Raw genomic sequence first — 12,566 nt, forward strand, 5'->3', positions numbered from 1 at the left:
CTGTTGAAAGGAGTTGAGGTTATTCCAGCTGACGTGTCACTCAGCCCCTCAAACACCAGAACCACATCTTGAAATAATTCAAACAAAATCTAAAATGAAGCTTATGCTTGGCAGCTCCCAAACCTGTAAGGCCAGGCTGCAGAAAGCAGCTTGAGATGACCCCAAAACCTGGGCTGGGGGCCCTCAGGCTCCTGGACACACTCATGCCAAGCATCCAGAAGTCCTGCTGTCCTCCCTTCAGTGCAGCAGGCCCCTGGAAGACAACCATTGCCAAAATCCTACGAACAAGCTAACAGGAGGTAGAAAAGGTTTTAAAGAAAATTGGCTGACAGTTATTTCTTAACATCTGCGTGGATGGAGCTCTCTGCAGTCAGATCACTAGCCAGTTATAGAAACAGGAAGAAATCAAGGAAAAAAGAAAAGCATTTCAAAAACAAGTGATGTGCCCTGCTTACTCATTCTAGGCAGCACCTGAGTGCACTGAGAAGCAGCAGTTATTCCATATTACAAACTCCACAGGACAAAGCTGCTCTGCTCAGACACATCTGTACAGTGGAGCACACACCATGCCTCCCTTCCTATCCTCCTCCCCTGCCTCTCCATTTATCCCAAGTCTTCTTTCCAGTCCAACCTCAAAATGTATGGAAAGCTGGGTTGAAAAGGAAGAGATCAAGTCTCCTTTCTACAAATCTGTTTAATGCTTACTGCACATGGGTTGTCATTGCATTGCCATTGAGGAAGGATCACTGCAGCTGTCTTGCTAAAGCTGTGGCTTACCTTCTCAGCCTTTCATTCCTGTGTGCCGCACACCTTCCAGTAGGCTGCCTCCAAATGCTCTCTCCCTTGCATTAAAAGCCTGAGAAAATAACTTTCCATATTTATAATTGCAACAGCCATTGCTCCAACCAAACGACAGATTCTGCTTTCAACTTTGCTGCACCACAGGGCTTCTGCATGGTTGTGTTCAGACCTCTAACACCTGAGAAAGCTCTTTCATGTTCATTTTGATGCTGGATGCTGATCAAACTGCTTGAGCTGAAGAAATTCTCTCAAAAGGACTTTGTAGCTTACAAATGCTTTTTGCCCTTGTTAACTACAAAACATCGAGTATAGAGACATGGAGGGTCTAAAACTTACTCATCATGATATGAATAGTGGATGAATTTGGAGTTCCTCAATCCCAAGGAGGTAGATACGATCTTCAAATAACAGACTGGCACAGGTCCTACAAGGAGCTATTCTCTGCCTTTTAAACCCATGCGTTCTAACAAAGGGAGGCTTTTCTAGCATAAAATGCTTCCTAAAAGGAAATTTTTGAAGGGGTAAGAAGTTGTTTTTGATTTTAAAAGCCCAACCTACATCCACAGTATCTGTAAGATAAATACGATAAATGTCATTGAACTAGGTATCTTGGGCATTATCTTGTTAACAATTATTTATCCACAAGAAACTTTATCGTGTTCCTCTTCCTTTTTGCAGGATAATGCAATGTGACGCTTGATTCAGAATAACAATCTACTAAAAAATGCAAAATGCATAAAGAGCACGCAGAAGTCCAAACTCAATAGGTGTGTTGGGAAAAATGCACATGTCCGCGTAAACAGAGGATCATGTTCTGCAGAACTGTCATTCCAGCATTTTTGCCGGAGCACTACACTCACTTAAGTATCCCCTGGGGCATCAACCATCAGGAGATACAGGATGACAGATGTACCATCCCAAACAACAAATCCTACTGTGATTTTAATTGAATTGCAGCAGCCATTTTATGTTTTGCAGAGCCTCTAAGACTCTGCATTGCTTACTTGCTTCCAGTGATTCAGCAGTTTATTTTTCAATACCGTAATCCCTCCTTAAGACAGTTTCTCATTCCTTTTAAGCAGTGCTTTGACAGCAGCTACCTATATCTTTGTTGTTTAAGGCATTCTGCCTTTTTTTTTTTTTCTAAATAGAAGTAGTTTATCTCAGACATACTTTTGTTCTCAGACTCAACCATTCTTGCATCCATTTGAAAGCTCAGTCTTCTAGCAGTTCAGGTACTGTCTTCACAACACGCTGTTCCTCTATACATAAGCTGACCTGACTACAGTATTGCAGAAGTTTAAAAAGAAACTGAAGGAAACCTAAAACCCAGAGGATAAGAAGCAGTGACACCAGCCTACAAATATAAGCTGTCTTTGAAATGTTCACAATATCTGGAAAATAGATTTATTCTTCAATTTACAGGGGACTCCAACAAAACTGCCAAGTGGCTATTTTTGTTTCTAACCAATCTAAAGGGTGCAGAAAGTTCAGCTAATAGGCAAAAAAAAGAAAATAGGCAAAAGTGACTACCTGCTCTGGAAGACGCAAGTCCTGGCAGTGTGGAAGTATCAGTAACTCAGAATCAAGGCTGATGCATCTTGACCTACACTAGCAATCGCTTAAAGCTTCCTGTTCAGTTTAGGGACCTTTTATTAAAGTAATGAACATTTTCAAAGTAGCATCCTGGCAGTAAGGAGCCCAAGGAAGGAGAGTCATTTTCCTTGGATCTTGACAAGCAAAGTGATGCCTGGAAAGCAGACAACTCCTGTCTTTGAAGGAGCAATCTAAAAATTAGATACAGCAAGCCTATATTTGAGTAATTGAGTAATTTATTTGAATAACTCACTTAGAAACAGACCCACAGTTCCTCCAGTTGAACAAGTTTCCAACTGGAACAGTGGCAGTTCTTCAGATTCATATAGCCAACAGCTACAAGACAAACATGCACACAAGACAAAAAGGAAACTATCACTTTGGTGCCGAATGCCACTGGAAGAAAAACCTTAATTTTAAGCCCTTGCATAATTAACTGCTACATAGACTATGAGGCAGAAGTTATACCCATTATAATTTTATTTCCTAGAGCTATTGCCCATCCAGCACACTCAGTATTCTTATGCAGAAAAGGATGTTTCTGCAGCACAACTGTAGACTGTGTCTGCTGGTAATATGTCTAATTAAAATACACTAAGCCTGGTTGGTGAATACAGCACAGATGCTGCAAGCTTTCTAAGATGACCATTTGCCTGTAGCTGTTTTAATTACCTTGACAGGTAATAAAGTAGTATTTGATAATTACACTATTAAAACACACAAATGTTTCCTTTCAAATCTATACTTACTGAGTCACTTACATACACATCCAGTTCTGATTTCCCAGACAGACCAGAAAAAGCCTTGGCTTCCTCCTTGCCTTATGGCTTTGCAATGACCACACACTGTTAAGAGCATGGATTAGAAAGCCCTCCCCTCCCCTCGAACTGAAAGGTGTAAAAAAATCTGAATTTACAATCCTCATAAAAGTACAAGTGCAGGAACATGTAACCCCCCACCCCACTTTTCTAAAAAAAACAAAAACACTTTGCTCAGCTTGTTGAAGGCAACATGCCTGTTCTCAAGGTATGCTGCTAGGCAAAAGCCCTGCTTATCCTCTTAGCATTTTTAATACCACTTCACTACAAATGCCACACAGGTTACACCACAGAATTGAGGTATTTAACACATTTTGATTACATTTTGCTAATGAGAAGTGTTTAGCAAATAGTGAGTTCTGTAAACAGAATGCAATTTCCATTCTTCTGTCTGTAGTGGTGACATTATTCACAAGCCATCACTACTACGCATATAGTTGCCTGCTCCAGTCCTTCACACTTACTATCAAACTGGCATTTAAGGATTTGGAATGCAGAACACAAGCCTGCAGCCTAAAAATAATATCCCTAGATCTGATCCTGCACTTCTTATTCAGGTTCAATTAATCAGGGTTGCCTAACTCTTCAGAGGTACTTTTCATCTGCAGATTTTGAAAAAGCCTTCCAAATGCAACGGGTATCAGAACCTCCTGTTTACTATGGGAGAACCATAAGCAAGATTTGACCCAAGAAAGGGCTTTGAGGCTAATTTAGGAGGACTGTCCAAAGGTATGAGAAGTGCATTATTCAAAGTTATCTTTTATATAAATAAGCCTTTCCTTTCAGACCACTAGAAAGCGATATCAAAATTTATCAGTCTATGAACACCTCACACAGAGAGCTTTGCAAGTGTAAGTCCCCTGTTGAATAATAGCTTACTTCATCTAAAACAGTAGTTCAGTTTGCATTGTAAACACCCAGCACTGAGATACCTCTGAATTACTCAAAGAAAAAGAATCAAGATACTATTTTGATAAAGCATCTGTAACCTCTCCAAACAGATAGACCAATAACATCTAAAATTACAAAGGAAACCACATTTTTAAATATTTCATTGTAAACTCTGGAAAGGTTTTGTTCTTTTGTGATAACAATATAATTCATTCTCAAACATATGCTGTTCTTTGGCAACAATTTTATCTTGGAGATCAGCCACGTGGAGCCAAGATTTGAGAGGCAAAGGCAAAGTAGCAGGGATGCAAAAGAAAGCCCAGTCTTCTGCTCTTGCCTGGACCAGGGCTAGACTCTGAAGCACAAACTATCACACTTAAATTTGTGTTTAACACTCATATTATTCCAGAAAATAAGAGCATTCAGGATATATAGGACAAAACCTACCTCAAAAAAAAATATTGATTCCTTTGTACTTTCAAACAGATACCATTAAGATATTTGAGTTTCAAAAGTGACAGTTTTGATAATTAAAATTTGACAGTCTTTTGATAATTTAACTGTAGAGTCATTCAATGATTAACTAAACACCAAGTTTGAAAAAATCTCATTACAAAAAAAAAGAGACAAACCTGAAAGTGCTGAGATACCAATCTCCTTTTGTAAACTGTTTGTTCAAATTAGATACCTTGTTTTAAACAATGGCATGTTTACAGAAAGTTTTCTGAAGGCAAGCTACTCCATGTTTTCTATAAATCTTTAAATATAAAATTGCCTAAATGCAATATGCACCCTGAGGAATTTAAACAAAAATTTCCACCGACTGGTGGAAAGTAAAGAATTCAAGAATTAAACAAAACCTACTCTCAAGGTACCGAGAAACTCAGGGACAGATTCTGTAGTCTCAGGCACAAACAACACAAAGAAAATCCAGACATTTAATGCAATTGCTTTAAGACCATATAAAATAGTATCAATAAATCAAAATTAGTATTAAAGGACTGTTACCTTCTCCAGTGCATGATACGTAGTCTTCAGTCAAGTTTCCAATACCTGAAAGAAGTAATTGATATGGAAAATCACTTATAGAGATACGTTAAGTCATTACATTCTTTCTCATCCACATTAACTAATTTTGCAAAGAAAGAAGCCACCTTTGATGTTTAAGTTTGCTATTTTCAAGGTACCACAGGACAGAGCAGTGACGTGGTTGGGTACTCTGTAGGAAGTTTCCACTCCTGCCTCGCAGCTCGCTGAGCGCCCTGCAGCCCAGCGCTCCCTGAAGGCACCCCACAGGACACCGAGGGTCAGCAGCTCCGCCTGGGGCTGTCCGAACCTTCCTTCTCAGCTCTGTCTTCTACAGCCAGAACACTTTCAGCCTGCTGAAGCCTCTCAGTGAATCCCCATCTTCCCCAACCACACAATGCTATTGGCCTCACAGGTGGCAGAAACCCCTAGGTGCTCCTCATTTCTGTTGAGGGCAGAAGATGACAACCCAACACAGATCCCAGAGAAAGGGCTGAAGCACAGCCATTTCCCACAAAGTCCCAAGTAAAACCATTAGATAATCCAAATGACTAATAACAATTTGAAAAGTGGAAAAACAATGGGAAACTATTTCAATACATATTTTTATCATTTCGGTTTACACATTTGGTAGCTGGCTATGAGACAAAATACATACAGCAGAGTCAGGTGTTTATGAAACCACAATTGCATGAGCATCATAACAGAGCAAGAATACTAATACAAGCTTTTTTGCACTATTAACACAACACAGATACAAGAGGGACGAAGAAGTCTGGCATTTTGCCTAAAGACAAGTGTTTGGACACCCATTCTCCAACGCAGTGGTTGTTGGCTGTACGAGAACCTCGTCTGAAGGGTTCACACCCAGCAGAGGACCCCTCCTGCCTTTGGTAAGTCTATAAGAGTTGCTGTCAAAGTCCCTGAGAACGCAAAAACCTTCCATGCCACATGCCCTTATGAGTTTTGCAGTTGGAGACTGCGCTGAAGAATTTTATCACTGTTAGTCTACGGGCACATTATGGCCTCATTTAACAAATACAGACCACTCACAGGCAGCTGGGAGTTTTCAGTAGGGACCCGGCGCACCAGTTTTCAGCCCACACTTGAGTTGTGCTCACAAAGTGAAAGGAGTTGCAGACCGGCTCACCACATGCGGCACAGCACTCGCTGCCTCTGGGATTTACTGGAGGGAAGAGCAGAGGCCTGCCGAGCAGCACCTGGGATCCAGCACCGGGAATGGGGAAACACATTTGTGGGGGAACAGGCTCCAAGGCAGGCAGCGCCAGATGGAGCCCCACTTAAGCGGGCACAACACCGGGTGGAGTGGATAAACATTTGACATCCGGAGCTACGCAAATTAGACATCGGGAAGAGTGAAGGGTTTCATACCTATCAAAATATTACCGTATTTACTGTGACTGTTCAACTCATCACTACAGTTGCAAAGTTTAGAACAACTCATACGAGAAGTGCTCTGACACCAACATCCCTATGTATTTTTTAGATACCTAAGAATCCATCCCTTGCTGCTGAAAACCAGAAAAACCGTCCCATTTTTACTTCAAAAATTCTGACACACTCTATACTTGCCTATCTATCTCCAGCGTATCCCTCAGCTTGTGTGAGCATAAGGCACCGAGCCAAAGCAGAGAAGAGGTTTCCTTCAAAACACCTGCCACACGACCTTCAGAACTGCATTTGTGTTTTTTAAATTCCCTGTCATGCTTGCATGCGTAACTGAGCTCAGGGTTTTTTTGGTGCTCATGTGGGAGACTGGCTGGATAAAATCATTTCTCTTCCCCCACAATCCCTGTGCACTGAGCACCCAGCCTCCCCCGCTGCTTGCTTCGGTCGGAGCCATTCACACGCGATGTTACTCAGGCAGGACACAGGACCTCCGATCTGCCCACCAAGTGCGTCGCATACCGAATAATCTGAGGTAGCACAGGCAGGTGACACCAGTTAAGATCTGCATTACATCTTCTAATCCTCTGATCAAGCCAGCAGCATGTACATGCTCAAAGCCTTCAGACCTTGCAGCTTCCAACAACAGAAACACTTGCGTGGACAATTTCTTACAACGTTTTGCATTGGCACAGAGGTGTAGACTTGAAAAAACAGGGAATAGGCAAATTCAGGACGTTTTACTTTCAGTAAAGTATTTCATCCTGCAGTAATTGCACAAAGCTGAACATGGCTCTTTGTAGTCACGCATTTGAGACTGATTAAAGTAATTGTACTTTATCCTCACAAGCAGCACTGAACCTGGATTTCCAGGCTTGAAAAGCTAAAGCATTTAAACTACATTACCAGCAACCATTCAGCAGTGCCCAGGCAATTTTGCTGAATAAAAAACCTCCCACAGCTTGGGGGAGGGTTGGCCATAGCTTCCAATCAATTCAAATGCACACTTCCAATTCAGGTGAAGAACAGACTGAAACAGGTACCAGGGGAACAAGCATCGCTCTCCCCTAGGTGACGCTATGGAAGGCAGCATGCTAAAAACTGGATTTAACAGCTTCAGTATTTTCTGCATCCCTTGTCAACAGAAGGATTTGAAAAAAAGCATCGGAATGCAGATATGAAGTTGTCTCCAAAGGAAAAAAGCAACAACCCTCTTTTAATGTGGCTCCCCAGTCGCTGCTCCAGTTGTTCTCAAAGCTGAGACTTCCAAAAAGCCTAAAAAGAAATCCAGCTTTACACTACCCTCATTTTCTGTAAAAGAGCAGCACATACTTCAAGGGAAAAAAATCACTTAAGAATAGAATAGAGGCACCACTTCGTTTCACAGAAATACTGCATAATTGCACCAAAAATCTACTTTTGCAGGTAAAGACAGTTCTCTGGGAGCTGGCAACAGAGAACTGATGAGAGCCTGAAGAGCTGATCTCATCTGCTGCCTGCAGACAGCCTCACACAACACTCCACGCTTAGCCTGACACACTAACAAGACTGAGCTGAAAGAAGCTATCCCAAAGAAAGCTGAGGTGCCTTTCACACCTGGAGGTTTATCATCTTAATACACAAATACTGACATTCCTAATGCACCTGTCCCCAGAGTACTTGCACAAGACAAGACTACACAGTAAGGGTAATAGTTCTGCGGGAGACAGTCAGCCCTGGTCAATGGCAAGAACATTACTGATGCATCAGGCCCTGAACCCCCAAAGTTTTCCTTTGGTCACTTCAAAACCACAACTTATATGGCGTTTTTTCTTTTTTTTTTTTTTTGTCCCCAGTTCTATTCTGGGTTGATTCAGCTAGCCTACTCTTGCACAGTTTTGCATCGCCTGCCAAACCAACAGACTAGTCTTGTCCTGTTTTCCCATCTTCCACATTTACTATTTTTAAGGAAAGCTTAAATTGGGATACTATAAGATTTTGCATCTGTCTCTGCTTCCTTCCAATCTCAAATTAAGCACTCCAAAAACTCTGCCTGCAGATCTGTCTTTACCCCAAATCCTCTAGGTACTGTTTAAGAGCTTTCCCTGCTTCTGTTTTCTAATATGAATTTGACATCCTTCAAAGTTTTCGTACTTACTATAAAGACAATATTCTTCACTTCACAACAAGCTAAAGAAATGTGATAACCACAAGCCTGCTAGCCCACGGGCTTATTAATACAGGTTATTAAATAACCAAGTGCTTCTGAACCTGCTCTCTCATCCAGCGGTGCCACCAACCTTCAAAAAGAAAGCGTTCACTGCAACTGTTCGTATTGCTTTCCCTATTCCTGCTCCTGGAAGGCACTCAGAGCAAACCCCATGCCACCCTTCTTTGCCCTAATCCTGGCTCAGCTGCCCTCTCAAAACCAAAGAGGACATTAACTCTGAAGTGCCACCATTTTCCTAGCTGTATCACTGGGCAAAAAACCTCTTTGTGGGACCACTTGCTATCAAGCATCAGCCACATCATTTCCTTGCTGAAGCACATCTTGCACACCAGGAAACCCGGCTTGATTCAGCCTCATCCAGCAGCTGCAGCTGCTGCAAGGGGCAGCCCTTCCTCAGTAACATCTGAATCCTTGGCTTGCCTCCTGTTCCCGAATTCAAACATTGTTATTAACACAATAGATTGATGACAGGAGCTAAACAGAAGAGAGTTTTCTGAAGCTGAAATATAAATCCAGTATTCATTTGTCACAGAAACATTTCCTGTGCATTTAAACATTGTTTAGCGAGTCAGCCAAAAGCATTTTTCAAGTGTAATCTATCTCATGCAGAAAAACTCAAAAAGCCTAATCACCATCATAGCTCTCCCAGGATTTGATAGGTTTAGCTTCAAAGTAAAATGCCATCAAAATAGAGATCTCATGTAGTTTATTGTATGAAAAAAGTGAAAATTAAATATTTCAAAGTGTTATTTTTAGGTAGCAAAATACCTTGTCTCATCAAGTGGAGAAGAGCATTACACATTTATATTGGATTTCTAGGCTTTAAGGCAATTTGTTTGATGCCATTTGCTTCACAAATGAAAAGAACATGACCTGCATGACTGCATATTGATAATAAAATAATCTTTAGACAGCAGAATTCTTCAGAGATTGTCAAAGAAATCTCAAAACGATTCACCAGCTGGTTCATAAATTGAGCTCCTAAGCTGCATAACCCTTAGGATTGCCTGTTACTTAAAGCAGCCTTCCCTGCTCCATCAGAATGGGCTCAAAACACACAGCTTACTGACCCCACACAGGGAAGAGGCCCATGTATGTAAAAATACTCTTTCAAAGTCACATAGAGATGCAAGTGAGTAGTCCATATATCAGTAAAAAGCCCTGGATAACTACAGGAGACTGCATTTAGAGAGGATGATGCGTTCATCAACTTTCTACTTTAAATGCAAAGCAATGAAATGCACGAGGTTGTTTTGCATTGTCTGAACTGCTGATTAAGAGATCCTTTGCTCATTTGCGTACAGTGCATCAACCGAGTCACTTATTGAAGGTTACTAACAGAACACGTCAGGCTCTGATGACAAAGGGAAAATTCACTGTGAATAGTTGGTTCTTTTGCATCTGGTTCCTCATTACCCAGAGGTGTAGCTTTGCCTCCGCAGTCCTCTACAACTTGTTTTCCAAGCACGAAAAGGGGATGGGTTGTACCAACTCTTTGCTGACAACCATGCTTTATTCACCATCATTGTAAACTGCAAGTGTATAGTCTTAATTTTTAATGAGATGTTAAGAGCCCATGCAGTAGCTCTAATGCTGTACAAGGTCCAAGTTTAAGCCTTCACCCTGATGTTTCTCCCCAGGGAATGGAGGCAGGCTGAGCTCTCCACACCACGTCACTCCCTGGTCACTTTTAAAGATCAGCTCTGCCCCAGACTTAAACCAACAGTTTCTGAAACACCAACGCCAGTCCACCACAGCTTTACAAACACAGTTGGGAGCTTCTGATGCTTCTGCATTTCTGCGCTTTTCCAATTTCCACTTGGTGACTTGTGCAGCTGCACCTGGGCAAATACCCACACAGCTGAAGGACAAGGCAGAAAGGACATTGTTCAATGTCATATCTGAGCGATTCCTTGCGTGAAAGAGCAAGCTGAAGTTAACAGGCTATTCCTACCAGAGAAGGGAGTGGACCATTAGTTCCCCTTCATTTCTTGCTCCTATCACTCTGTTATATTAAATCTTTTACTGGGATTGAAATGCCAGAAGCCAAGATCATCAGTCTGATCAGGAAAAAATCTCTAATCACTTTAACCAATTACAAAATACCAAACAAGAAAGGTCAGTGATGAAAAAGCATCATGCACTGAGTAATTAATATCTATAAAGCCCGTAATAATTAGCAGCCTTGATTGTTGATTTCTGCTTTGCATGTTTTACCATTTTGTTTTTATTTGAGGTGACAATTTAGTGTTTATTTGCAAGCTAAGGGTGTATTCACATAGTCCCCTGATTGCTGTAAATGAAGGCCTTAAATATTTACTGCTAGTAAAATATTTTAAACTTTTCGCAAGATTATCTTCCAATATTCAGCAGTGTGAGATTTTATGACCTTGTGTGTTGAGGAATAATCTTCTGCAACAAGACAAAATGGATGCACGCCCACAGTCTATCCTTGCTGGAGCTACAGCTCCATCACCGTTAAATTGTTTGTTTTCCTTTTTAAATTTGTTCCTCATCCTTGCAAACCAGAAGACATTTCAGATCGCCTACATACTCCGTCAACACCATGTTCTCCAAAACAAGGTCTTTTGCTTTCTTATACAAATTGCCAAGTTACGTAATGAGGTCACAGTGCACAGATACATGGAGCCTACACAGGACTCTGCAGTTAAACATATCCACACGAACCACATAAAATACACATCTCCTGGTGCTTATTTTCCATTCTCTTATAATAAAGCAACAGAAGACAGCAAATAAAGTCAAGTATGAACTAAAAACCTAACAGCAGGAAAAAACACAGCAGTGAAAGTAACTGAACAAAAACTTCCAGGTCTGAAATGAGCTCAGTGAGTACATGCCAAACAAGACAGAGATCAGACTGTCCCCCACCTGTGACAACTGAAAGCCATACACAGAGTTAAAACTCCACAGAGGTGGAGAAAATCTATGTTTAGTGCACACCTTGCATCTTTTTTCTTTTTTTTTTGAGGGGAGGAAGGTATACAAATAGGCAAGTCCCAAAAAATAAGCAAGACCGAAATACTTTGGAGCAAGAGATGTACGTGAAAGCCTCATAGATGTATTACTTGCAGCAAACACACTAAATACTAATTGTAAAAATCAGAGAAAAGCTTAACATACAGTAGTAAATCACTTCCTTTAAATTAATTTTATAACTTGATTTCTCAAATCTAAACAGAAACCATAAGGGACCACGACAATTTTTCCCTCCAGCAGGCAGGCTGCCTCTTCCCTTTTAAATTCCCACTCCTGCAGCAACACCATGCAAAAGAACTAGGGAATATTTTATCAATTAATTCTCTCAGAGTCACTAGGTTATGACTAGGGGGAAAAAAAAATCTGTTGCAATGTAATCTATCTACATTCAGAAGCACAGAAAGCTATTAGTCTGCATCCTAGTGATACCAAGCCCTTCTCATACAAACAGTAGAGCAAGCTAAGCTACCCAGACTTGACATCTGTCAAAACAGACCAGGTCTCAAGTAGTAATTTATATGGGTAGCTTTCTTCCTCTCCTTCCACTGGTTCAATTATTGCAGCAGTATCATGAATAAATGGTATTATGTTCAGGGGAAATTAGAAAAAAGGAAATATAATAAGCTTAGGATTTGCCTAAGATCCCTTCCTTTTTTATTTTAATATACCTATAAATTGCTCTCCTTCCATGCATTGTATTTTGCTGCTGTAAACTTACCAGTTCACCAATTTCCTCCTAATTCTGATTCACCTATTTTGCCATAACGACCTCTCCGTTACTGAGCCCTGTTCAGCTTAATCGGACAATTAACTTGACT

At 40.9% G+C, this 12,566-nt stretch overlaps 1 protein-coding gene across 5 annotated transcripts in view; it reads right to left on the bottom strand.

Annotated features, from left to right (window-relative positions):
* Window positions 1-12,566, bottom strand: part of LOC106036755 (contactin-4) — a 300,476-nt gene that overhangs the window by 256,932 nt on the left and 30,978 nt on the right. For 4 of the 5 annotated variants that reach the window (XM_048068607.2, XM_048068576.2, XM_067002911.1 and 1 more), the window contains exon 2: window positions 5,115-5,159. The gene's annotated coding sequence lies outside the window, so the exon portion shown is untranslated. Of the gene's footprint in view, window positions 1-2,650; window positions 2,734-5,114; window positions 5,160-12,566 lie in introns of all 5 variants that reach the window. The other variant, XM_067002912.1, reaches the window with a different exon arrangement.

This window comes from Anser cygnoides, chromosome 10 (genome assembly GCF_040182565.1).
Source record: "Anser cygnoides isolate HZ-2024a breed goose chromosome 10, Taihu_goose_T2T_genome, whole genome shotgun sequence".
NCBI classification, from domain to species: Eukaryota; Metazoa; Chordata; class Aves; order Anseriformes; family Anatidae; genus Anser; species Anser cygnoides.